The sequence below is a fragment of the Lygodium microphyllum genome, chromosome 12, assembly GCF_053477565.2.
Source record: "Lygodium microphyllum isolate KBCC chromosome 12, Lygodium_microphyllum_v1.1.10, whole genome shotgun sequence".
In the NCBI taxonomy this organism is placed as follows: Eukaryota; Viridiplantae; Streptophyta; class Polypodiopsida; order Schizaeales; family Lygodiaceae; genus Lygodium; species Lygodium microphyllum.
In genome coordinates this window covers 17,331,293-17,356,488 of record NC_141146.1, presented here as the reverse complement: position 1 = coordinate 17,356,488, position 25,196 = coordinate 17,331,293, and positions in this window count along the sequence as shown.

The following is a 25,196-nucleotide window of genomic DNA, read 5'->3' as shown; positions in this document are numbered from 1 at the left end:
ATTAAAGGACCTAATAAACCAAAGATAGTCACCTTGCTAAGCCAAGAAGTAGACACACACATACCAACCCTAACCTCATTTCATATTACCTTTCGTTAAGAGTAGTTCCACTCCTATTGCAGCATGATGAGATCTATCAGATTGGATAATGACATGATTTGATATTGTTAGTGTCGCAGATATCCAGCTGTATTTTTCTTTCGACAATATGTTGGATGTTATGTTGTATCTTTTGGTGATTTCTCATGGAAGCTTACTCGTGGGAATCTTGTCCTAGCACGAGATGCCAAGTCTAGCACCCTTTATCCCTTACTTGTATCTGGGTCTATGAATCATGTTTGGCAATGATGGCTATAGTACCATATGTATTGTTATGGCATCATCACCTTGGACACATGTCATTAAAGAAAATAAATATGCTTACCCATTTGTAGTATCTTCTGCTCCTTGACTAAAAGCATTTTGATTATTGTGATAATTGTCTTTATGGACTAGAAAGCCTGTAGTTTGCATAAGAAGTCTAGCACTATTATGCGCATGGGTGAGCCTCTGGTTCTTATTCACTCCGTGTCTATGGATCTATCCCTACAAGTTATTAGGTGGCTGAAATTATTTTATTACTTTTATTGATGATTACTTACATAAAGTCTGGGCATATCCTATAAAGCAAAATACGTAAGTCTTCGCTACATTTCAATGTTGGCTTGCTTTTGTTGAGGACTAGTGTAGATATAGGCTGAAATGCCTACGATTTGATAATAGGAGTGAGTATGTATCTAAATCCTTTGAGAATTTTTGTGATGAGAGAGGTATTAAGCATTAATGGACTACTCCTACACCCCACCCTAGAATGGTATGGCTAAGCACATGAATAGGACAATTCAGGAGTGAGTTCATAGTATGCTTAGCTAGATAGGCTTGCTTTAACACTTTTGGGATAAGGTAATTACTACTACTATACATTTGATTAATCAATCCCTATGTACTACTCTTGACTCTCAAATTGCTAAGGAGGTATGGTTTAGAAAACCTCCATCATATTCTCATTTTCATATCTTTAGTTGTGAGGCTTTCTACCATGTTTCCAAGGACAAAGACAATCAACTGGATCCTAAGTTTGTGAAATGCATATTTCTTGGTTTATGGGGATGCAAGTGAGATGGGATATCACCTATGGGATCCACAAACTTGAAAGGCCATTCGCTAATCATGATATTGTTTTCCATAAAGAGAAAATGCATAGGCAACCTAAGAAGGTCGTTGAGGTATGTAGGGTGATATTTTAGGAGGAGCCTCATGTTATTGTATAGCCAATTAGATAGCCTACAACAACTGATGATCCCCAAGAGCTTGATGTTAGTTAAGATGACAAACCCCACAGCTCGTTTTGCGAAAGTTTATTAGAGATAGATGTTGGCCTAATAGATTTGTGCACTCTATGGATTGTGTTATGGTGACAAATGCTATGAGCCTCTTACCTATGATGAGGCCATGTGCAGAGGCAATAGTCACTCTAGAGAGGGCCATGTAGTCACAATATAATATACATGGGAGAGGGTCGTGCAATAGCTTAAGGGCTTTGTAGAGAAAGATAGGGAACACCTAGTATGCAAATTAAAGAAGAGCCTTTATGGGCTTAAGCAAGTAGTGGGACCATAATTTTAATGCTAGTATTCTTGTAGTCATATGGATCCATGTTATACATAAAGAAGGCCCATGATGGTAGCTTATTATTTTGGTTCTTTATGTTGATCAATATGCTTATAACTGGGAGTGCTCATGCTAAGCCACATGCTTTAAAGACTTAGCTCAAGAAGAGCTTTGAGATAAAGGAAATGGGATATTCTTCACATATACTTGGTATTCATATAACATGCAATCACTCTAAGGAACTTCTCTACTTATCCTAGAATAAGTACATTCACAGAGTACTTGTGTGATTCCATATGCAAGATGGTAAGTCTTTTTTAGAGTGAAGAAATATATGGCATTATCTACTACTAAGGCAAAGTATATAGAAGCCATTAAGGCTTGTAAGGAGGCCCCATGGTTAAGTTGTTTGGTGGACAAACCTTGGTATTACTGTTACTTATGTACTACATTTGGATTCTACGAGTGCCATTCAATTGACCCATAATTTGTTCTTCCATGCAAAGTCTAAGCACATTGAGGTGCACTATCACTTCCTCAAAGAGGTGGTAGAGGACAAGTTTGTTGAGCTTTTCAAGATCTCAAATAAGAATAATCTTGCAAATCTACTCACTAAAAGTCTCTTAATGAAATGTTTTTCCTTCCTTAGGAGGTTGATTTGGGTGTAGGATGAGATGACGTCTTTCCTCATCCTATTGTGCCCAATGTACATGTTATACTTTTCTCTCTTTTAAAAAAAAAAACTTCTCACTAAGGCACATTCCCCTTTAAGTAGGAGGTTATTGGGGGTAAAGGCACATGTGCCTAACCGCCCACATCTACTCATTGCACACTGTACCCACATACCTATGGGTGAGTTCCCATCGTTGTCACTTTATTATTTATTCTTTTAGTGACTATTGAAAGAGAAGGCTAGTCACACATTGTGTCTAATGGAGTTTCCACATATGGTGTGTCTCTCTCTCTTGCTCTCTTGCTCTATTTGCCATAGCTCTTGCTTCCGCTTGTGTGCTTCCACTCGAGCTATAGCTTTTAACTCACCTTATAACACTAAATCCAATGCATCCACTATTAAGAAAACTCATGGAAAACTCTGCAAATATCAATTGTTCAACCTTGCGACATAGTGCACAATTCATGCTATACAAGTCAACCTTCTATGTAGAGAGAAACTTTTTTATGCTACAACGTTAAACCATGCCATTGTTACACACACTTTGGACATTGTAAGAAAACACTATGGTTAAGTAATGGAAAACAAAATAGACATATCTAGTGTGAACCTATTTATGCATGTGATATCCATGAGTAACACATCAACAATAGTAGTGTATTGAAAGCCTCCACATTCACAAAGACGGTTAACACATCAACAATAGTAGTGTATTGAAAGCCTCCACATTCACAAAGATGGTTAACACCATAAATCTCATGTTTCAAAGAGCACATACAACACACAACCAATATAACATGTTTAACCAATACTCAATGATGACACTACACATAATGGGCCATCTTTCCTAATCAAGATGCCCAATTGATGACTCAACTATGAAGAATAAGGTCGAAGAACTCTTTGTTTCTTTGATTACTCAATCAGATGTGTCCATGTGCACTGAGACACCTCACTACATGGATCCATTGGCTTTTTACCTTCGTAAATAATGATTAAAAAATGTTCTACTAGCACAATAGACATATAACCAAAAATAACAACAATACAAAGGAGAGTGGGAGATCAAGAATGGAGTAAGACACAAAGATCCATACATTTATTATATTTTATATCTTGGTTGATTTGTGTAGCAAGTGTAGCATATGGTTGAGTGATTTCAAGGTCAAATGGGTCTAGAGCATTGTCTGACTATGTCTCTATAATGAAAGCCTTGCCATACTTGGACATGACTCCTAAAAAACAACACCATGACTATATTAATTATGACTATCAACCTTAGGGGCTATTGATCTCTGCTCATTAGGTGCTAGCAAGGCCAATGGACCTCCTTTCCCAAAATTGAATTGCATGTTCCCAAGATAAAATGGCAATGGGTGGAGCTATTGATAAGGCAACCTCCTTGGAAAGTGACAATGTATTGCTTTGTGCCCATAATTGCCAAAGTTCGTGCAAGTACGGATCCTAGCGTCAAGGCATTTCAGCTAGAAGGTGGTTTCTCTTGCAATGGATACATTGCACAAGGTCGCGCAAGTCTTCAAATTAACTCTTGGAGCTTGGCTAGTTCTAGTTTTAGGTGTGCTATTTTCTATGATTGGTCAATACTCTTTCATTTACCCTAAGCATCAAGGATAGATCATTCACTACAAACATTGGTTCTCTCACCATTGCCAAAAGTAGCATTTGTTGGTTGAACAACTTTTGAGCTTCTTTCCTTCAGCAAGTCATCCACACATATTGCTTCCTCAAAGACCCTTGCTAGCATGTTCCTTTGTAGGCTTGAGTTACTCACTAGGGCTCTATAGAGCACCTCATTTTATATTCCATTGATAAACACAATGGAGGCTACCTTCTCATTCAGAGGCTCAGTCACATCATGATTCTCTTATAGAGGCTCTTAACATGGGTGACATAATTGCATCTCTCTTATTTTTTCTTTTGATTGACATTCATCAGTTTGAAAGTCAAGTTATCTGTGTACCTTGCTTCAAAAAACCTCTTGATGAAAACATCTTTCAATGATGTCAAAGTTGTTGTGCTCAACATTGTCTAGGCTAGTGAATCAAGTTTAGCCTTTTTTTCCTAGACACAATCCAAAAGCATATGTGCATTGACCAAGGTCTTGGAGGTTGTTGGCCTCGCAACCTACTCAAATTGTTTTACAAAAGTACATGGGTCATCTCCTATCGTATATTTCTCAACTTATTTTGTGACTATGAGGATTTTAGTATGGTTTTTGGTATTGGGCGCAATCCCTAGTTTGAGGTAGCTACTAGTACATCACTATTCCGCTTATTGACTAAAGTATTTAGCAATTTCTTGGTTAGAACTTCGTCTAGAGTGAGGTATGCTTCAAGTGTTCATTCTATGTCGTCATTAACCCCTAGTCCATAACCCCTAGTCCGGTGTGCCCTACAAATGCCAATATGTGTTGCATTTGGTTAAGTTTGGCCACTTTCATTTGCCTATCGACTCATTGTGATTGTGTGAATTTGCAACCTGTTGCAATAGGTCCTTCCTAAGCATGTTCTCCTCTTCAATATTCTCAGTGATGATCTCGTGCGCTAGTCTACCCACATGCTTCTCCAAGCTCGTCCCTCGCTCTGTGGACATCTCCACATTGGCCCACTTTCGTTGCTCATATCCAAGATGCTCTCTTTGTTTGTAATTCTAAACTTTTGAAACATATAAACTTTATGGCCAATGTTTGGGGTAACATGGACTCTTGTAATTCTGCATTAGAGTGAGGGCATTGTTTTAAAAACCAAATAACAAATATCTTGCACAACAAATTAAGAGACAACAAGAGCACTAATGCATTAGTCATACCAAAGGCTAGAAGGAACTTTGCCTCCTTTGATTTGTCTACCTTGATGAACTGACTATGCACAGAGACAATGTGCTCACAAGAATCAACATATATTAGACATCATTGGAAAGCATGAAGGTTATATACCTATCTTAAATAAGAAAAAATTTACATTAAATATAATAACTATGAGATAAGAGCTTACCATCCTTGATTTGCTTCATCTGTGTCTTCAAATGGTGGTTACCATCCCATATTTAAAATCCATTGCCTTTCAGGTCTTGCTAGTCCTTGACCAATAACTTTTCAAACTCTAGGCATCTTTGTCTCCATATTGGGCCCCATTCTTCCAAGTTTTGAGATGTGATAGGCATCGTATTCCCACTAGGACCTGCCACCATTGAGACCAAGAAATATCTCATGATCTCAAGGTATGCCATCATATCAAAAGTGGAAATCAACTAGGAGGTTCAAAGGAAAATCTAATGGCCTCATGAGTGACCAAGCGATACAAAGGGACTCAAGGTGGGACAATTCTCCTCTTTACATAAAACTAACTAAGTACATCTCGCATCAACTCTAAATGCGCATTCCTTTCTTGTTATTTGGATGGTACTAGAAGGATACTAGTAGGTTCACAACCTAAGGAAAGTGGTAACCAAGAATCCAAATGCCAAAGAGCTAGCGGATCAATGTAGGCTAAATACCTACATGGAAAAGTTCAAAGGAGAGTTGAATTATGAGTAGTGCACTAAATTTCCCATGACCTACGACCCTGATAAACATAGTGGGGTGGTCACAACGAATGATGACGATAGTCAACAATAGGTGGAAATCTTGCTCACACCAAAGGTGGTCCATAAATCCTCGGGCCTACCAAACAAAAAGGAGAAGAGACCAAAGAGGGACACATATGCAATGCTAGGGACTGACAAACAAAAGGCGTTCACCAATGATATTGTAAGCTTGGTGGATAGCTCAAATTCAACTATGAGGATCCAAGAAAAATTAATATACATCTTTTTTACAATATGTATAACTTTTGGATGAGTAGGTTCTAATTAGTAATGCCAGAAAGTGCATGGAGCCCCAAGAGGAACACCAAGGAAAAGGGGATTCTAATTAGTAATGCCAGAAAGTGCACGAAGCCCCAAGAGGAACATGTATAACTTTTGGATGAGTAGGTTCTAATTAGTAATGCCAAAAAGTGCATGGAGCCCCAAGAGGAACACCAAAGAAAAGGGGATTCTACTACAAGAAAATCTATCTTGTAACATCAACAAGCTTTTATTTTATTCTTTTGATGATCAAAACAAAGGAAACAGCAAATCCTCACGCAGCATCATAGTAGATATCTCCCACGGATTTGATAGAATCAACCACAATCTTCAACATCTTCGTATAATCCATAAATATAACAAGGAACACAAAAGAATACACCATTTTTGAATGGAAATCAATCACATAGTATTCATCTTCAATGTCTTCATAGTTCTGTCTCTCAATCTCTCATATACAGTTACACTGTTTTGATAGAATTGACTATCTCTGGCTCTCTCTCTCTCTCTCTCTCTATCAATAGTACATCATATCCTCACTACAATACTCTCATAATAACTTTCAATAATCCTTCTTAGGTCGTGGATGCACCTCCCAAGAGGTATGTCTGATATGAAGAGTCACCAGAGCCACTACAGTGTCTCTTCATAGCTCGCTACTGTCACTGTCACTTCAGTCTTCTCTTCAGTCTTCAACAACTACTTCTTCCATTTGTTTTAGCTCTTTTGAACTTAGATTCATCCTTTCCAAAAGTTAGAAAACTTTTCCAAAGTCACACATACATTCTACAGAACACTTACAGAAGGTCTACAGAACAGTACAGTACGGTACCAGAGCAGCTACAATACAGTTACAGTACAGAGACAGAGCAAAGACAGAGGCTCTACAGAAGGTTTACAGAGGGTTACAGAAGGTCATCAAAACCTCATAACTCGTACTCAAACCATTCCGGACTATCAAAAACTATTCAATAAGCTTTCAAAAGATCTCAATCTTCATCAATCATTAATCCATGCTTCATACAAAAGATAATCAAAACAAAATAGAAGGTATACAGAAGGTATATAGAACCAATCAAAACCTCAACAAAACCTATCAGAACATCACAGAGCTTCATATATCCACTAAGAATCATCATGAACTTTGAAAAAATAATCAATATCATCCAAAACACTCTCAAATACTTCCATTAACAACCATACATCACTGTAAATCCATCAAAAATCAATCATTCAAACCTCAAAAACAACAAAAATCAGTCAAAATTTTAGTATTTTTCCACTCTCAGCATATCCCCACACTTAGAAAGGAAGTGTCCTCGTGACCTAAGGAAAAGAAGAATATAAGTTCACTAAAGAGCTCAATTTTATCTTCCGTAGGATCTTCAACAATCTCGCCAAACCACGATCCCAACTTATCACCTGTATTTCTAGAAAAACTACTAAAGGAAAACTTCGTTATTCATTAACTCATCTGATAATCATTTGAAAATCATAACAAATTCGTAAATGATATGAGAGGTTCTCTTCAACTTTCCACCATAGGCGTTCCATCCACCATCAATAGTTTGAAAAGAGCTCTCAAACAAATTATTCTCAATCAGCACGAACTCATCACATACAATTATTACAACACACACAAACACTAACACAACCATCTGAATGACACCTCCAAAAAGAGAGGTATATATATCATTAAGAATCATCCAAAATACATTGCAAAGGTATCAATGAAGGTGATCCCTTTTGAAGGCTTGGTGGTTTCAAAAACGATCCATGGAAAAGGACTCATCTACAAATGTCTTTGGAGGATTTTGAAAGAACTGCAGGCAGCACATCCTTTCTAGCAAAACAAGGTATCTGCTAGGTAGACATAGGGTATGAAAATAGAGGACATCCAACTGGTGGGAGTCAATGTTCACATTGACATTCATACAAAGCTTTGGAATGGCCTTTTGATCATTATGGGAATGCCTATGCATGTATGCTAGATACCAAGCAAAATGAGCTGTCAATCTCACTGAAAGATCTAGATATTGTAAATATTGGTGAGAAAAATGAATGTAGTTCTGGTATGCTTGACTCCAATCCCCTGGAATTATTGGCTAGTTAATCTAGGGTCTTGTAAGAGAATCAGTCGAGCTCCATCCTCTTCTTATTGGAATCTACTGATCAAATCCTTCGTATTCACTAACCAACTGAGGGGGTTGTGAAATAAAAGTGGCAGGAGATGGAAGTGAAATAAATAAAAGAGGATGAAGATATGGGTAGGCAAAATCATAAAAGGAGGAATAAGATAAAGAAGGAGAGGCTGAAAATTTAAGGGAATCAGTTAAGAAAGGTGTCAATTGATAAACAGGAAAACTAGAAGGTATATGAATAGATGGAGAAGGGCATGGTGGAGAAGGGGAAAATACTCTATCTTCGATAAAAGAACAATAAATAAATATGGGAATTTGAGGAAAAGATTGAGGTTGGAAAAGAAGAGGTAAGATTGCTGCTGAATTGGTTTGATAAAGGGAAAGATAGGTATCATAGCGATGAGCCATTTATTGATAGTATAATAGGGTAGGAACAGAGGGACCTAAGACAGATCTTCTTTGGTAGAGGCATAAAAAAAGGTTGAATCAAATGGATGGTTTTTGGAAAGATGAGCTAGGAGATCCACCCTCAGTTGGTTAGTGCTCTGCACATAGGTAGAAGCTGTATTCTGATGTTGATTCAGGACCACAGAATCAATCATTGAGTGCCATGAATTGTCAGGGCAAGTAGCCACTTTTGAGGAATAACACTAGAACATGTCATCTATCCGCAACTCCAAATAGTTGACATACAAAACAGCTTGCAAAACCATGTCCCCTACATACCAGACCATATCTACTTCATCTAGGATCAACAGATCACCTCGTAGATACATATAAGACAGCAACATGGTATCCGTCGTCACAGAATCTTCAAACACCATACGGACCACTTCTGTCAGCAACTCAGGAGACCAAGCCCCACTCCAACCATCCTCTGGAAGAGGAAGATCCATCGTTGAAAGCTTCATATAAAAGGCCAACTTTTGCAATTGATAGTAGACAAAGAAAGAATGGTCCGGAGGAACATACTCTTGGAAGTGCTCAAATGTAGACCATAACAAATCCATCCTAGACTGCAATCTTTTCACTTTATCTTGGAACAATGGACACAATGTGGCATGTCTCTGGAGAAGTGCCAAGTCCTGTTTAGAGATAGAAGGAATCATAGAAACATTGGGGCTTGGAGGAACGGACCGTGACTGCGTTAGTTGGTCTTGCAATTGCTTGATTTGGGAAGCTTGTGATTCCACTGTGTCATGAGCAATCTGTAAGGCTGACAGTTTTACATCTAAAAGAGTCTGAAACTCTTGAGCTTCTTTGGACATCATCTCTTTCTCCTCTAAGACTCTAGTGACCTCTGACTGAGCTTCTGTTAAACTGAATCTTCAAAGAAGATATTTCTTCTCTCTGGGTCTCAATCATTTGGGTCTATTGCTCCATCTGCTTAAACAGATCTGCAAGTGTGTCTTTAACAGAGGCTAACTCTGAGGTTGCCTTATGCAACTGGTCTTTGGACTGCATCAGTTCTTCATAAAAAGAAGCATACAACTGTTGAGCACAAGCTGTCACTAAAAGTTCAATCGAACTCTGGATGTCTTTACAGAGGAATGGAATAACATCTCCTGATACTAAACTGTTCAGGGAAGGGACTGATATGTCCAAGGAACCCTCTCTATGTGCCCTTTGTAAGCAGGTAAGTACTCCAATCAATAGCCACCCCTTTTAACACCATCCTGGAAGCTGTGAAGAGCTCTTTGGACAAGTAATGGGATGGTGTTTTGGCAGGCATAAACCTGTCTTGGAGGAACTAGCAGACTAACTTCCAAAGAGGATCAGTGATTATGAAAAAAGAGACTCCTGAAGTGTTGATCACTTTCTTGACATCCAGAATCTCCTTGGTCTGCTTCTGTAACAGCTTGAAAATCTCATCATTGGAGAATAGTTGTCTAGTTGTAACAAAGGGCTCTTCTTTGTAGGGAAGAGACAAAGCCTTCTCTAACCCTCGGGGTGTCAACACCATGGAAGCACCATGAACCAAGCCCGACTTCTTGCTGTATGAGGCAAGGAACTCATCACACAGGGATGGATCATTTGGAATCAATGGGAATGAAGCAGCCACGAAAGTCACAAGTCTGGCTTTCGCTATAGGTTCAAAAACCAGTAGGGAAGAATAATCCCTACTAATCAACAGGACATATTGGATAGGAGGAGGAGCGTGAGGAGCCATTCGGATGGAAAACACACACACCACAACACAAACAATCACAAAGAATACCTGTAAAACAACCAAAGGGCTATCAAAAAGAATGACACACACATAGACGTAACTAACTAATTTACCACCCCAAACAACCCACATCCTAGAAAAAGTTCGGAATGACCTCTACACATATGCGATTGAAAACTTCATGCGATGCAACAAACAAGCACCCAAACCCCCGTATCAGGCAAGAAAGAAAGAAAAAACTACAAACCGTATTCGTAATCGTAACACATAAACAAACCATAATACCATAAAAATGTAAATGAGGACCTAACCATAACCTTGACCAACAATTTCAACTAAGAGGACTTTACGTGTGTTTATTAAAAAGGGAAAAAAAAGTGCAGTGAGGGAAAATTATTTTAATGAAGGGTTCATTTTAAGAAATTATTAACAATGGGCGACATTTTATTAGGTTATAAACCTTAATAAGAAAACGGTGGTTCCTTTTTAAAATTTTAATTACAATTTATTAGGGTGAACCAGTGCTTTATCGAAACCCAGACTATGATTCCCAAACTGGGTCTCTAAATGAAAATTCATTAATTAAAAATTAATAGTGATGTGGAGCGTTTTTTTGCCAGCGCGTGTTTTTTGTGATGACTGGTTTATTTTTATTAAAAATTAAGGTGCCTCTTAAGCGCACATAGCGCATGCAAAGTGAACGGCTGGTTGATTTTTATTTATTAAAAACTGTGTGTTTAGCGCGAATGCGCGTGGAAAAGGTGGGTGAATATAGTTCATTTTAGCAATTAAATGTGGTTAAGGGGTAATGAAAATACATGAAGCTCAAAAAATAAATACCTGGTAGAGGTGTGTATGCAATAAACTGAAGGCGCACGGAGTAGTCCCCCGAATGCAAGGAATCCAGTCAAACAAAAACAAACACCACTGATGTGACTGAAAAAAATAAAGCACCTTAGTGTTTGTGTTGATTTTTATTTTATTATTATTATTTTAATGTTATTTTTAATGGTTTTTTTTTCAATTGTATTTTAGGTGTGTTTGTTTTGTCTATATTGTTTAGTTTGGTTTATTTGTTTTGTTATTTTGTTCTTTTCTTATTTTTTTAAAATAATAATTAAATCGAGATATAGGACACATGAATATGTTATGAAGTGTAAGAGTGAAATTTCAGCCATCTCGCAAGTGTCAACAATGTGTGTTAATTCATCCATCATTTTTCAACAGAATTTTAGAATTTAAAATAAATTTTTATAAAGTGAAGTATTAAAATTAGGATTTTTGGCTTTAAATAATATTTTGGAATTTTATGGAAATGTTTTTAATTGAGAAATTATTGGCAAAAGGGGAAAGGGGGTTTGTGGAAATTTTTTGGATTTATTTTCGAATTTTAATGAATTTTACTCATTTTACATGTAATTTTGAATGAATTTTTAAATTTTAATTTTTTGCATTTTTTAAAATTTCCACTTTAAAAAATATTTTAAATAATTTTAGTAATGTTGATAAAATTTTTTTAAAAAATCTATAATTTTTCTAAATTTTAAATGATTTTTTGAAAATTTTATGTGTTTTATGTTTATTTTTATGTATTTGCGGGTTGAAAAATAAAATACGGTACCCGGGCTACGTGTGAACAACGAAGGATGACTGCATGTGAACGGCTGACTGCAATACGCCACGGCACGGACAAGTCGGAAGCACGTCCTCGCGCGTGAACACCCACTAGTACACCTATACACAGTGGGAAAACACTGGAGGAAAAAAGGCAGGAACGGGGGCTAACTGAGTAGGGTAAGTTAATTAGGTTAGCTTAGTCTGAGAAAGTCAAGTAAGTTAGTTTAGTGAGGTAAATCAATTGGGTTAGTTAGGTAAGTTTAGTTTGTTAAGTTAGGTTATGGTAAGTCATGTGAGTTTGTTTAATCTATGTAAGTCATGTTAGTGAGGGGAGTCTGGTAAGTAAGGTTAGGTAAGCTAAGCTGTGGTTAGTCTGTGTAAGTAAGGTTAGGTTAGTCTAACTAGGGTTACTTGGGTAACTAGGGCTAGTCAATCTAACTATGGTTAGGATAATGTAACTAGGGTAGGGTCATCTAACTAGGGTAGATGAGGTTAACTATGGTTAGATTAATGAACTGGGGGTAAGTTAAGTTAACTGGGGGTGAGGGTAGGCTAACTAGAGGTGAGTTAGTCTAACTAGGGGTTAGTGTAGGTAACTATGGTTAGTCAATCTAACTATGGTTAGTTACTTTCACCAAGGGTGAGTTAGTTGAATTAGGGGTTAGTTTAGACTAACTAGGGGTTAGTTAGTCTAATTAGGGTTAGGGTCATCTAACTAAGGTTAAGTTAATGGAATTGTGGTTAAGTTAAGCTAACTGTGGTTAATTAAATTAACAATGGGTTAGTCAAACTAACTAAGGTTAATTAATTGAACTAGGGTTAGTAAGGTTAACTATGGTTAGGTTAATCAACTACGGGTTAATGAAATTAACTGAGGTTAATTTAAGGTAACTAAGGTTAGTAGTAATTAGCTAACCAGTGGGGGTGGGGGAAAGGGGAGGTGGCTTGCCGCCCGGCGGAGGAGGAGGAGGATAATTTTCCTCATCCTTCTCCCTCCTCCTCCCCCGCCTTCTTCTCCCTCACCACCTCCTCCCCTCCTCGCCCTTCGGTCGCCTCCTGTTGCCCTAACGTCGCCTGCAACACCGGATCCGGGGAGGAGGAGGAGGAGGAGGAGGAGGCGGAGGAGGGGGGAGGGAGGAGGAAAAATGTGTCGGGAGAGGAGGGGAAAATGATGGAAACATGCAACATCGGATCCGGGGAAAAATCAGGGTGTTCAGATGGGAAAAACGCAAAAACAAACCCGAAAACACATACAAGTATTAATATTGGAAAATCCGTGCATTGGAACGAAGTGCAGAAAGAAGGAAAAGTGTGCAAAACAAGGCGTTCTACAACGTTATCACGACAAGACACAGTTCCAATCAAGATAGGACGCGTTCACATGGGAAAAACCCCAAAAATAGGCCTGAAAATAGACTCGAAAATTAATACGAGAAAAACTGTGCACCGGAATAGAGGACAGTAAAAAGGAAAAATGTTCGAAAGAAAGGAATTCATAGGGTTGTCAGATCAAAACTTAGTTTGGGGGAAATTAGGAGGGGTTCACATAGAAAAAACACGAAAAACACACACGAAAACACTCGAAAAAATTAAAAACTAAAAATCCGGTAGTTAGAAGAGGGGGGAGAAAAAAGGAAAAAGTGGGGGAAAGAGGACATGGCTGTCAAATTAAAATGGAATTCCGATGAAAACAGGGCAGGTTCACATGGAAAAATGTGAAAAATAGGCATGAAAATGGCCCAAAAATCTGCGAAAATTAATAACGGACGAATCATGCATCGAAAGGACATGGAATAAAAATGAAAAATGTCAAGAGGAATGGGTAGGACAGGGCTAGCACATTAGATCAGGGTTCCAAAGCAATAAAGATGCGTTCATATGGAAAATCGTCTACTTTACGGGAATTGCTTCAAAAATTAATAACTTGAGAACTGTTTATTGGAACAAGGTTTGGTAAAAAGAAAAAATAGGCAGTTCAAAGGGATAAACAGGGCTATAAGGTTGGATGTGAGTTTCAGTTAACGTAGGGCACGTTCGCATGGAAAAATCACAAAACAAAGAATAAAGGAAAATGGTCAAGCAACAGCTCCGAGGACAAGGTGAAATTGAACAAAAGAGTGGGTAAGGGACCCCATCAGGGTAAAATGAAGTCACGAAATGGATACATGATCAGAACAGGGTATATGCATGGGGGTATACAACATAGACGCGCAGGGACACGTCCCCACACTTAAGACCTTAGCAGGAAGGGTAAACCGAACATCAAGGACTGAGTACCACACATCAGACCAACCACGAACATCCCCACACTTAAGACAGAAGGTGTAGGGTTAGAAAAACTTTGTCCATATTGTCGAGGAGGAATGTCGACTATCGAGGTTGCATCTTGTATCGTTGTCGGCTACAGGAGGTACCCATGAGTCTTCACAATACACGTCCATCATCCTCCATGGTAGCAACCAAGCGACAGCATCCAGGGAGGTAGCTAGTTGAAGGAATCACAGGAAATTCGTCGATGACGAGGGATATTGCACTCAACTCGCGAGCACTCAAATGGAATGAAAGAGGAGTCACTCGCCCCATTACTAACATCACTCAAGGAAATAATGATGAAGCCCATAGCTCACACCCAGTTTAGGAATCAACAAGGGGGTGATGTAGAAAGAGTATGTCAAGGTGCACAATGAATGGTGCATTAGTGCATCCAACCCCGTCTAGGCGGCATCCACTTTGCTTTCTGCCAAGATTTTTTCTTTCTCCACCAAGACGAGGCGCCATGCCAGTGCCTTCACCCGTTTCTCGTTCTATGTGGCCCATTTCTCAACCCTTTTGCTTATTCCTTCCATGCTCTCCCCCTGCTTTTGTGCTAGGTTTAGAGCTTCTGCTCTTGAGCTCTGAGTTCTTTGCTCATATTCTCGTGTTCTTTCCTTCCGAGGTGTAGTTGATCGGTCATGGACTCGATCTCTTTTCGTTGTTGCTCCCTCTCTTGTCTTCTCTCCTCTTCTTTGGCGCTTAGTTCCTCCATCATTTGCTCAATGGTGGCGGTTTTTGCCTCCAGTTCCCCATGTTGCATCAGGAGGAGCTTGTATTCCCGCTGCATTTGCACAAGTTCTTGATTTTCGTCCTCAAGCCGTTGTTTGTAGCTTTCTTCCATGTCTTCTTTTGCTTTCAATTCTTGCTTGAGTTCAAATATTTGACGTTGTTGCATGGCTATGATGTGGGTTTTCTCCAGTTGGAAGGCCACCAATGACTCTTTCTCTGCCACCAACTCAGCCACCGCCACTCTCTTTTCCTCCTTCGCCCTCTCCAATTGGGAGAGCAGCTCGGTGATGTATTCATCGTAGCCGGCTAGTGGCGTCATTGTTGCATGGATGGGGGTGGTTGAGGCCCCCACACGTGGACGCTTCTAGTCCTGCCTCGATTCTGCATCCGTGGTTGGCCTTTTTGGCTCCATGGTCATGGTTTCCGTGCTCTTCCCTTGGGCCATTTCTTTACTGATGAAGTATTGCATCCAGGCCACAAGGTTGGAAACTTCCATGCTGGTGGAGATGCTAGGGGCGAGCATAGTGGGTTCAATGGAGGGTGCCATGAGGGCGGGGATAGGATGGAGGGGTGCTTTGCCTTTGCCTTCCAGGACTGCGGGCGGCATGGCTTTTGGTGTCTGCGCGCTAGAGCTAGACCCTTCTTCCCTCAGCTGGTTCCAAGCTTCTAGATCATCCGCCCTGCATTGTTGCTCAATGGACCGATGTGTGGCCTCGGCCAAGTCCTCCTCTTCCTTTTTTCTTAATTCCTCTTGTTCCTCCGCAACTCTTCTTTTTCTTTCCTTTTCGGCCTTTTTGTATTCTTCCTCTAGTTTCTCTTTTTCTTCCTGCTCTTCTCTTCTTCTCCTTTTAGCCTCTTGCTATGACGCCTTTTTAGCCCGCTTGACTTGCTCTGTTGTTTCTTCTTCTTCCTGCTTCCTCTTCCTTTCTCTCTTCTCGGCCTCCCTGAGGGATTGTCTTTTTGCTTTTTCCAAATCTTCCTTCTCCTTCCTATGGCGTTCATCCGGTTTCTTTTTCTTCTGCGATGCCTTCTTCTTGGTTTCCTTGACCTGCTTTTTGCTTTTCTATTCTTCCCCTTCTTCCTTGGTCTTAGTCCTGCATTGGACCTCTCCTGGTGTTGATGAGGGGGTGACCTGTCAAGCGTTTCCCCTTCCCCCTCTTCTACATCCTATGTCTCTTTCACGGCCTCCTGGATGAGCGCTGTTAAGATGCTTCCATAGGCGATGAACGAGGCTTTGGAGGAGGCCTTCTTTCTTTCTATGGCCTTAGACGCTGGGGATTCTCCTCCTGTGGGCATGCTTCCTAAAGCCAACGGTTTAGCTGCTTGGTCGATGGTTTTGCGCACATAGCCGTTCCAATGGACTTCATGCAGGGTGTGAGCCGCCACATTCTCTAGTACACCGGCACACTAATTCGGTGCATCAATGCGTTGTAGCGTTGGCTGGAAAAGAGCGCGTGTATCAGTTTTGCATGCAGCCTGGTTTCTGCGTCGGAGATATCTTGGATACTGATGCCGTCGTTTATCAACACTCCTCCTTTCTCATCCCCAGCATGGCGTACACATCTCTCTTCTGCTTCTTTTCCATTTTTGGTTCTAGTCCCAACGCCTTTTCCACCAAGGCGGGGGTTAAGCGAACCAATACTTGCTTGGCATTCTATCCCCTTCCTATTGTGATAGTGCCGCATTCGTTGTTGGGGTGGTAAGACCTGAGAAATTCCACACAGCTTGTGTGGTCGGGTTCTTGTGCGAATCTTTCCAGGTACTTGGTCAAGTTGCAGCTTTCAACAACTCTCCTGGCCCCCTCTTCCTTGGCCACTAATCCTTCTATATTATGGATAGTTCGGAATTTTAGTTGCTTGTATGCGCGACTCTCCAGGGTGATGCTGTACTGTGCTCTCTCCTCTTCCGTGAATGGAAGCCGGTGGGCACGGTCTTGTTGCAACATTTTTCGTTCCTGTCATAAACCGAAATTTTCATTAGTGCTTTCCACACGGTAATTTGCTGATTGCTGAAAAAAGAGAACCTCTATGCTTTTTGAATGAATTCATTAAGAACCACTGTAGATTTTCCTTTTCTGCCTTTGACTCTTTGCCCGTTTTTCATAATATATGTTTGTGTGTTTCACTAATTTTGATTTGGTTGGCCTGATTTGATTCACCTCACCCCCTCCCCTTCCAGCTTGAGAAGAATCCTTCCTAGGATTTAGGGTCAGAAGGACAAGGGCATTTGGCATGGTGGTGTAGGAGTTACTTGTGAAGGAGCCAATCATAGAACTGGGGGTTGTATTCTAAGTCAGCTTCGCGATCCAGATCAGAGGGTTGAATCCCCACTTGCATGATGTATGTGAGAACATTTGTTAGGAAGTCACCAAAGTTGACATAGCTAGCAATGTGTAACTCTTCCTCAGTCAATAAGCTATCGAGGTAGGGGTGTCCTTTGATGTGTTTTTCCATGGGGCAGCCCCAAAGAGTGGTTAACACTCGATATGAGGTTGGCGCGACATATGTGGGGTCGTATTCCGCTGTTTTCATAGTGTGGCACTGCTCAGCGTTGGTCATTGTGCGGCACCCTTCGACTTCCCATTGTAGCCTGATAGTGTACCAGTGCCTCAAGAACGAGGATTCAGTATCAGCGAGCTTTGATAATGTTGTGATTTCTTGATCAGTGATAGCAGAAGTGGTTCGCTGATCGTATGATGTGATGAGGATCTTGCTATTGAGCAATTCAGCAGCGGAGCGAGAAGCATTTGTGAATGTGAATTCAAAGGTCTCCCAGGAGCATGGCATGGTTTGAACTTCAATTGCAAAGGGTTCCTCCAACAGTTCTAAGTCCAAGCGGTCGTAGCTTAGTGCTAGCGACATGAAGTGGTGTCTAGTCATTTAATGCATTCCACCACGTCATCTCCGGTGCCCTCAGCGAGGTTGGCAGCCAGCGCTAAAAAGGATTTGCATTCATAGGAGGATGTAAGGCCAACGGGTGGTCGAGGTTTACTAGAATTAGAGCCGGTGACAACCAAGAGTTGCGGTTGGGTGTGTGCTTGAGTCTGTGGTTGGGTTGCTTGGATTATGGGTGGATTAGGAGCAGCACGACGAACGGGCTGCTGCATTCAGGGTGGATTTGGGGAGTCCAGTTGACTTGGTCGGGTGATGACTCATGTGACGGAGTCTGTTGTTTGGGCCGATAGGCTTGTGTGACTTTCTTGGGTTTAGGCATGGATGAGTCGAATGGCTGTGGTTTTGGAGGGCGCTACGGCGAATGGTTTGGAGGGTTTATGGGACTTTCGTTGATCAAGCTTGAGGGCAGCGTATGAGTAGTGCCTTTGGCCGTGTAGACCTTAGGGATCCACAGCTAGGTGTTGCCCATGAAGTAGCCTTGCGCATGCAAGAGGGTTTTAGGGGCCCATCTTTGCTTGATCATGCGGCGCTTGTTGTGACTACGTCGTGCCTCCTAGATTTAGCGTTTTTGGTTTTATGAGGATAGGAGCGTCAATTTCTAGGCGGCGGTTGCAGCTGCTTAGACTACCATTAAAATCTAGGCTGTTGGGCTTTAGGTTTTGCTGTTGTGGGCTGTGATTCATGAAATCTGTGAGGTGGCAATCGCACACTACCCCCCTCCTTGGAGTTGGTTACGGATATTTCTACCAGTGGCGTTGTAGACAGTGGTGAGGTTGCGCAGCCCTTGCTGAAGGCTGTGACAATGCGAACGTTGCCTATTGCGAGATGGATGCGTTGCGACTCATAATCAACATTGCAATGAGTCTGCTTTTTGAAAGTTCGCCCCAGTAGCGACTCCATGCCTGCGTGTTTAGCATTTGGCAACACGTAAAAAACCATTGGGACAGTCTCAGACTAGATAGAAACCGCGGCTTTGCACTTGCCAAGAAGTGCGTAGGAATGGGCCCCATATGGGCTTAATTTCGCATTAGTGGGTTGAAGTAGTGGTCTGCCAAGTTGAGTCCGATGATCGTGAGTTAAGACATTGAAGTCTGCTCCCTCGTCGATCAAGGCGTTGAAAGCGCATGTTTGTTTTGCAGTGACCGTGATATGGAGGTATGCGGGCTCTACGGCTTCCTCATCCTCATCGTCAATCTCTGTGATTGTGGCCACTCGTATCTTGATAGGCGGTTCTAACATCGGGGGCTCGTGCAAAGGATGGGTGGGAGGGTAGTACTTCTTGACACAACTACCATTGAAGAAGCCTATGCCTTCACCGTCTAAGGTCTCGAGCTTGGCATTGCCTGTGCGGCTGATCGCACAAACCTTGAAAGGCCCAAGACCTCTAAATTTCATTTTCTACTTATGCCCCTTAACTGAGTAGAGGAGCACCAAGTCACCCTGTTCAAAGTTGCGCTGCTTGACATGCTTGTCAAACCAACTTTTGCGTTGGGCCTTCTCACATATAAGTGCATGGGTGGCTAGAAGGCGAGTATCTAAGAGGCACTCAAGTTCGACCAGGCATTGCGTCCATGCCTCCTTCCCTTCCCATTGTTCTTGAAGTGCTATTCTCAGACTAGGAACGAAGAATTCTAATGGTAGAACCGCTTCAGTTCCATAGGTCAACCTGAAGGTGGTAGGAAAAGGAAAACAACACTACATGGCTGACCATATGTAGTGTTGTTTTCCTTTTCGTACAACCATGGAGAAGTCGAATTCCACGAGTAGAAGGAGCCAGCGAGCTATGCATCCTGTAGCGCAAGGTTTGTTTACTAGATAGAGCAGGGCTTGATGGTCCACAAAAAAGGTAAAAGGTGTGGCCAATAGATAGTGCTGAAATTTCTTCACAGCAAATACCATGGCTAACCCTTCTCTTTCTGTCGTCGAGTAGTTCATTTCCATCTCAGTGTCCGAACCGCGCCCACCAGGGGAGACCACCTCTTCTAGCGACGGCGGGGAGTACAACTCTGAGTCGGAGATTAGTTCGGATAGTGATCCAGAAATCCCTGGGCCGCCCACGGCCAGATGCACCAAGGGAGACCTACCCGTCCACCTGAGGCACAGACGATTAGGGCAGAAAAAGGCAAAACAACCCAGGGATGCACAAACGGAAGAACATCCAAAACCGCAGGACCTCCCTAAACGATTTACAAAATTCAAAAAAGGGGATAGGGTAGTAGTTCTGTTAGGTGCCAAGCATCAAGGGCAAACGAGCGAACCAATCGAGGGACCAGCCAAGGTCAAGGAGATGAACCTAGCCCAGGTAGGGGAAACACCCCAACAAGTCTTCATTGCCAATGACTTGACTGAGGAAGAAGAAATGAGTCTCGTCGCTCTCTTGCGAGAGTACATAGACATGCTCGCCTGGTCCTTAGAAGAGCTTAAGGGGATAGATCCGAATGTCATGACTCACAACATACCCATGACGCCAGACGCAATGTCAGTCAAGCAATGGCCATACCCTATGAATCCAAAACACACTCATGTTGTCAAAGAGGAGATTGATAAGCTGATGAGAGCGGGATTCATTTACGAAATTGAACACACAGACTGGGTATCACCCATAGTCATCGTGATGAAGAAGAATGGAAAAATCCAAGTGTGCGTCAATTACAAGAAGGTGAACGCTGCTACTAAGAGGGACAACTATCCATTGCCGTACACCGAGCACATGCTTGAGAGAGTGGCCGGCAAGGAAGCCTACAGTTTTTTGGACGGCTTCTCAGGGTACAACCAGGTGCAAGTGCATCCTACGGACAGGCACAAGACTGCCTTCGCCACGAGTGGGGCGTCTTTGCTTACATAGTCATGCCCTTCGGGTTGACGAATGCCCTTGTCACCTTCCAACGCCTCATGTTTACCATCTTTAAATACATGCTTCGCAAGGAGTTGGAAGTTTTTGTCGACGACCCCTGTGTTGACTCGACCTGGATCAAACACTTAGACAAACTCCACGCAGTCTTTGAGCAGTGTCGCTTATATCGTCTCTCCTTGAACCCCTTAAAGTGCCAGTTTTGGGTAAAGCATGGATGCATCTTAGGGCACGTGGTCTTGAAGAATAGCATTGCTACTGAATTTTCGAAAGTCAGGGTTATTGTCGACATTCCACCCCCAATCAACTACAAGGGAGTTGAATGCTTCCTAGGCCATACGGGGTACTATCGGCAGTTTGTATTGAACTATGCATTGATTGCCAGACCCTTGTACAAGCTGCTAATCATCTTCGAATGGACCGAGGCATGCCAACGAGAATATGAAGAGTTGAAAAAGGCTCTAACCACAGCACCAATTCTACGAGCCCCAGATTGGACCATTACTTTCCACATGCATATCGATGCTTCTAAGTCTAACCACTGATGTCGTTCCTGGCTGGGCTAGACCTGCTTGCTCAAGATCTATGGCCCCTACGTGTTCCAACCAGGCACGATCACATTCCATGCGCATGACTCCCCGCTCTATCCTGAAGATACTCTTTTTCTATAGCTTGGAGTCTGCTCGTATTTGCTCTATTTCTTGCCCTTCAGTGTCGTACTCCACGGTGTCTACCTCACCCTCACTTTCGTCACTGAAGGGTTGGCAGTCTTTGTATTCGTTGTTAGAGTCCTCTTTGTCAAACTGCTCGTCATCTCCTAGGGCTTGGTATATCTCTTGTTGTTGGTTAGGAACTAGGGCCCAGTTATACATGAGGTTTAAGAAATGCACTCTGGTCCATTACCACTTGGATTCATCTAGGAGATCCTAAAGTGGTTAGAAGTTGGCAGCTGGATTGCCAGCTAGCTTGTCCGTTAAGTATTCCGGTATCTCTTGGAGTTCCCTTTTGTTGGTTGGGACTTGGAATTTGACAGGTTTAGATTTCCCACAAAGGGTTCCTGCCATCATGCAAACTGGTGAGGAGGGTGTGTTCTTAGACTTGCCGATTGTTTTGATGGCTTGCTCATACGCCTCGTGATCAGAGAACGGCAAGTCGATCGTAGCGAGAACGTGCATCCAATCCCGCTCGTCCTCTGGGCATGGGATATACTTGGTCAAGGGCCCATAGGACTTCTTGACCTGGGCATTACCCTTGAGCATGGCAGAGATGGCATCTAAGTCGACTGGTGAGGTCTTCCAAGTGTCCATCTCTATTCTCACGGCATCCGTTCTATTGCCAAGGAAGATCAAGCCATTACCCCAATCTTCGATGACTCTAGCATTGTGCATCCAGGGTCGGCCTAATAGCATATCGTAGTCCACTCCCTTCATGACTATAAAGTCCATAGAGAATTGGACACTTGCGATCTTCACTGGCCAATTCTTAAGCACCCCGAATGGCTTGACTCTCATGCCATTTGCTAATGTGACATTAAACCTAGCAGTTTCAAGAGATGGGTTTCCCCAAGTCTGAAGCACCGCGTGGCTAAGCACACTAACCCCAGCTCCCGTGTCCACAATTCCCTTCCTCGTTGTATCACCTAGGGCTAGAACCGGTAAGACCGCATGCATCTCGGAACCTTCCCAAAAGGCATTGACGTGTAAGGATTTAGGCATAGAGTGCAGCGTCAAACTCGGTATTTGCGTCTCTGCATCATGGTCATGAGGGTCTGTAGTGACCTACTCTCGTGACCTTTCAACCCACTACTTAAGATCTTGCCATAGGGTGGGATGTTGCCTAAGCAGATCTCCCAGGCTAAGTGTTACAGGGGTAGTCACCAACGTGGTCAGGAGATCATTGGGTGCCATCTCTCTCCTAACCTGGATCGTCCTGACCAAGGGCCGGTGACTGACCTGCGGCCCTATAGCATCAAGGCTTGGCCCTAGCGGCACTGCTTGTGGTGCGGTTGCTTCCCCTGACTTTGGTTGAGGAGGTGAGATTAGAGTGCTTATGCTGGAGAGATCATCGATCTCGTCTTCTATGATGGGCTCAGCATCTTTTAGATGCTCTTGAGCCTCCATCACCCATTCCTTCACTTTTTCTATGGCCTCTAGCTGTCGCTTAGGATGCGAGTATTCCCCTACCTTAGAACTTCCCTTTTCAGCCGTCTTAGGGGCTGAAGTCTCTGCCTTTGCATCGGAGACCTTCTTTTCAGCAGGCAGAGTTGTAGCACTCTCCGTTTTTAGTGCGATTTTAGCTTCCGACCTCTTCTTCTTTCGCCTGCAACTTTTCTTCCCTATCCAAGCTGCGTCAAGGTTCCTAGGTCCTGACAGTGATATGCCGGCCTGCTTTGTCTGGGCAGGGGTCATGACCCGTAATGGAATAGGTGTCGCCTCCCCATCGAGTTCTTGACTCCAAACAGCCCCAATGGGATAGATGGTACATTGGCTGAGCTAGAAGACGGCTTTTGCTTTGGACAATCGACCGAAGAGATGAATGATTCTGCACTCAGCACACCTTTGGTCAGTCTTGTCTCTGTTTTGCTGCTCACTTTCAGGGTAGCACGATGAGACATGACCTGGGTGACCACAAGTCCAACAGGTGATTGGATACTGCATCTGCCCTCCTAGGCCTCTACCTCATCCTTTTCCTAACACCATCACTAGCACGGGGCGATAATCCATGAGGACAGCATTGCCCTCATCGTCCTACAAGACGTAAGGGCATATATGAGCTTCTTTCTCATTTGGTTATTCCACGTAAGGGACTGGAGCATCGCTTGGTGGATGGGTCACGTAAGGACCAGGTGGTCTGAGTATGCCAGTAGGGTTTATGTCCATCCTAGGAACTGTTGGCTTAATGTCATTAGGCCCAGGAAGGGCTAATGGGGCTCCCCTTCTGAAGAATGGCTGCGGCCTGTTTGCTAGGTAAGGCTAGCCATAGGGTTGCGAGTACGGAAGTCTTCTTGGTAATCTACAATGCGCGACGTCATGACCGAACCTACTGCAGTTAGCACAAGGTCTTGACCTAGGGTCTTGACACTCGGCTGGTAAGTGGTTTCCGCCACAGTACACGCATTGGACATGTGGGCGCATTGGTCATCTCAACATGTCTTGCAACCTGGCTAACTCCATCTTTACATCAGCCAAGTCTTGGTTCGTCTCGGTGGTCTTCTCCTTATCTTGGGATGATGGGACCAATTGCTCACTAGAGGCTAACGCTCTCTCTGAGCTTCGCGAGTTGGTCTCTTCTAAGTTCGCGCTCCTGGAGCTTCGCTCCTTTAGTTGATCATCGACTCTGATGGCTTCCTCAAACACTCTAGCTAGCGCATCTCGCTGCAAGCTCGAATTGCCTGCCAAAGCCTTTTATAACTCCTCATCTCGAATTTCGCTGATGAATACAGTCAAAACTACTCTTTCAGTCGGTCGCTCTCTCATAGGGATTCTCTTGAAGAGACTCCTCACGTGGGTTACGTAGTCGCGAATGTCCTCCTTCTCTTTCTGCTTGACGTTCATCAAGCATACTAGCAGATTGTCAGAGTATCCAGGCTCGGCAAATCTCTTAATGAAGAGATTCTTGAGGCCACTGAAGTTGTCTCGTTCTGCGGCATCTAGGCTTGTATACCAAGTCCTTCCCTTGTCATCTAAGCAGAGCCCGAATGCTTGAGAGCATTGAGTCAGGTCGTTGAGGCCGTTGGCTTCGCAGACTTGCTCAAAATGCTCTACAAAACTGTATGGATCGTCGTGGGGTTGGTATTTGTCGATTTGCTTGGCAATGAGAGGGATTTTAAACTAGCTCTTTAAGCCTTGGCTCGCTCCTAATCCTGTGAGCAGCGATGTTGCTAGTGCCGCAGCACTTTGCTCTGCTGCCGTGTTATCTAGCAGCTGCTTCATGAGAAGCTTGCTCAACGTCAAGTCTCCTTCTAGGGCTCTCTCGTGATCTGTTCGTCCGTTTCTTCCTGCTAAGTTCAGCACTCGTTGTACCTCCCGTAACTCTGTGCTTTGCCTTTCGCTCCTAGCCTGCTGGTCCCTATTGTATTCGACTATGCTTTGCAAAGCCTTGCGGACTAGTTTCCTCTCTTCTTCTAGGTCTGCGATGATAGCGTCTGCCGTCCTACCGCGGTGCTCGTACCAGGCGGGTGCATCATAGCTGTTGATCAACTGCTGAATAGCCTCCGGGAAGACGTTGAAGTCGAGTTCCTCATTAGACCTATGGTCTGAGCCTTTTTCTGCCATAGTCGTGTTGTCGTGCT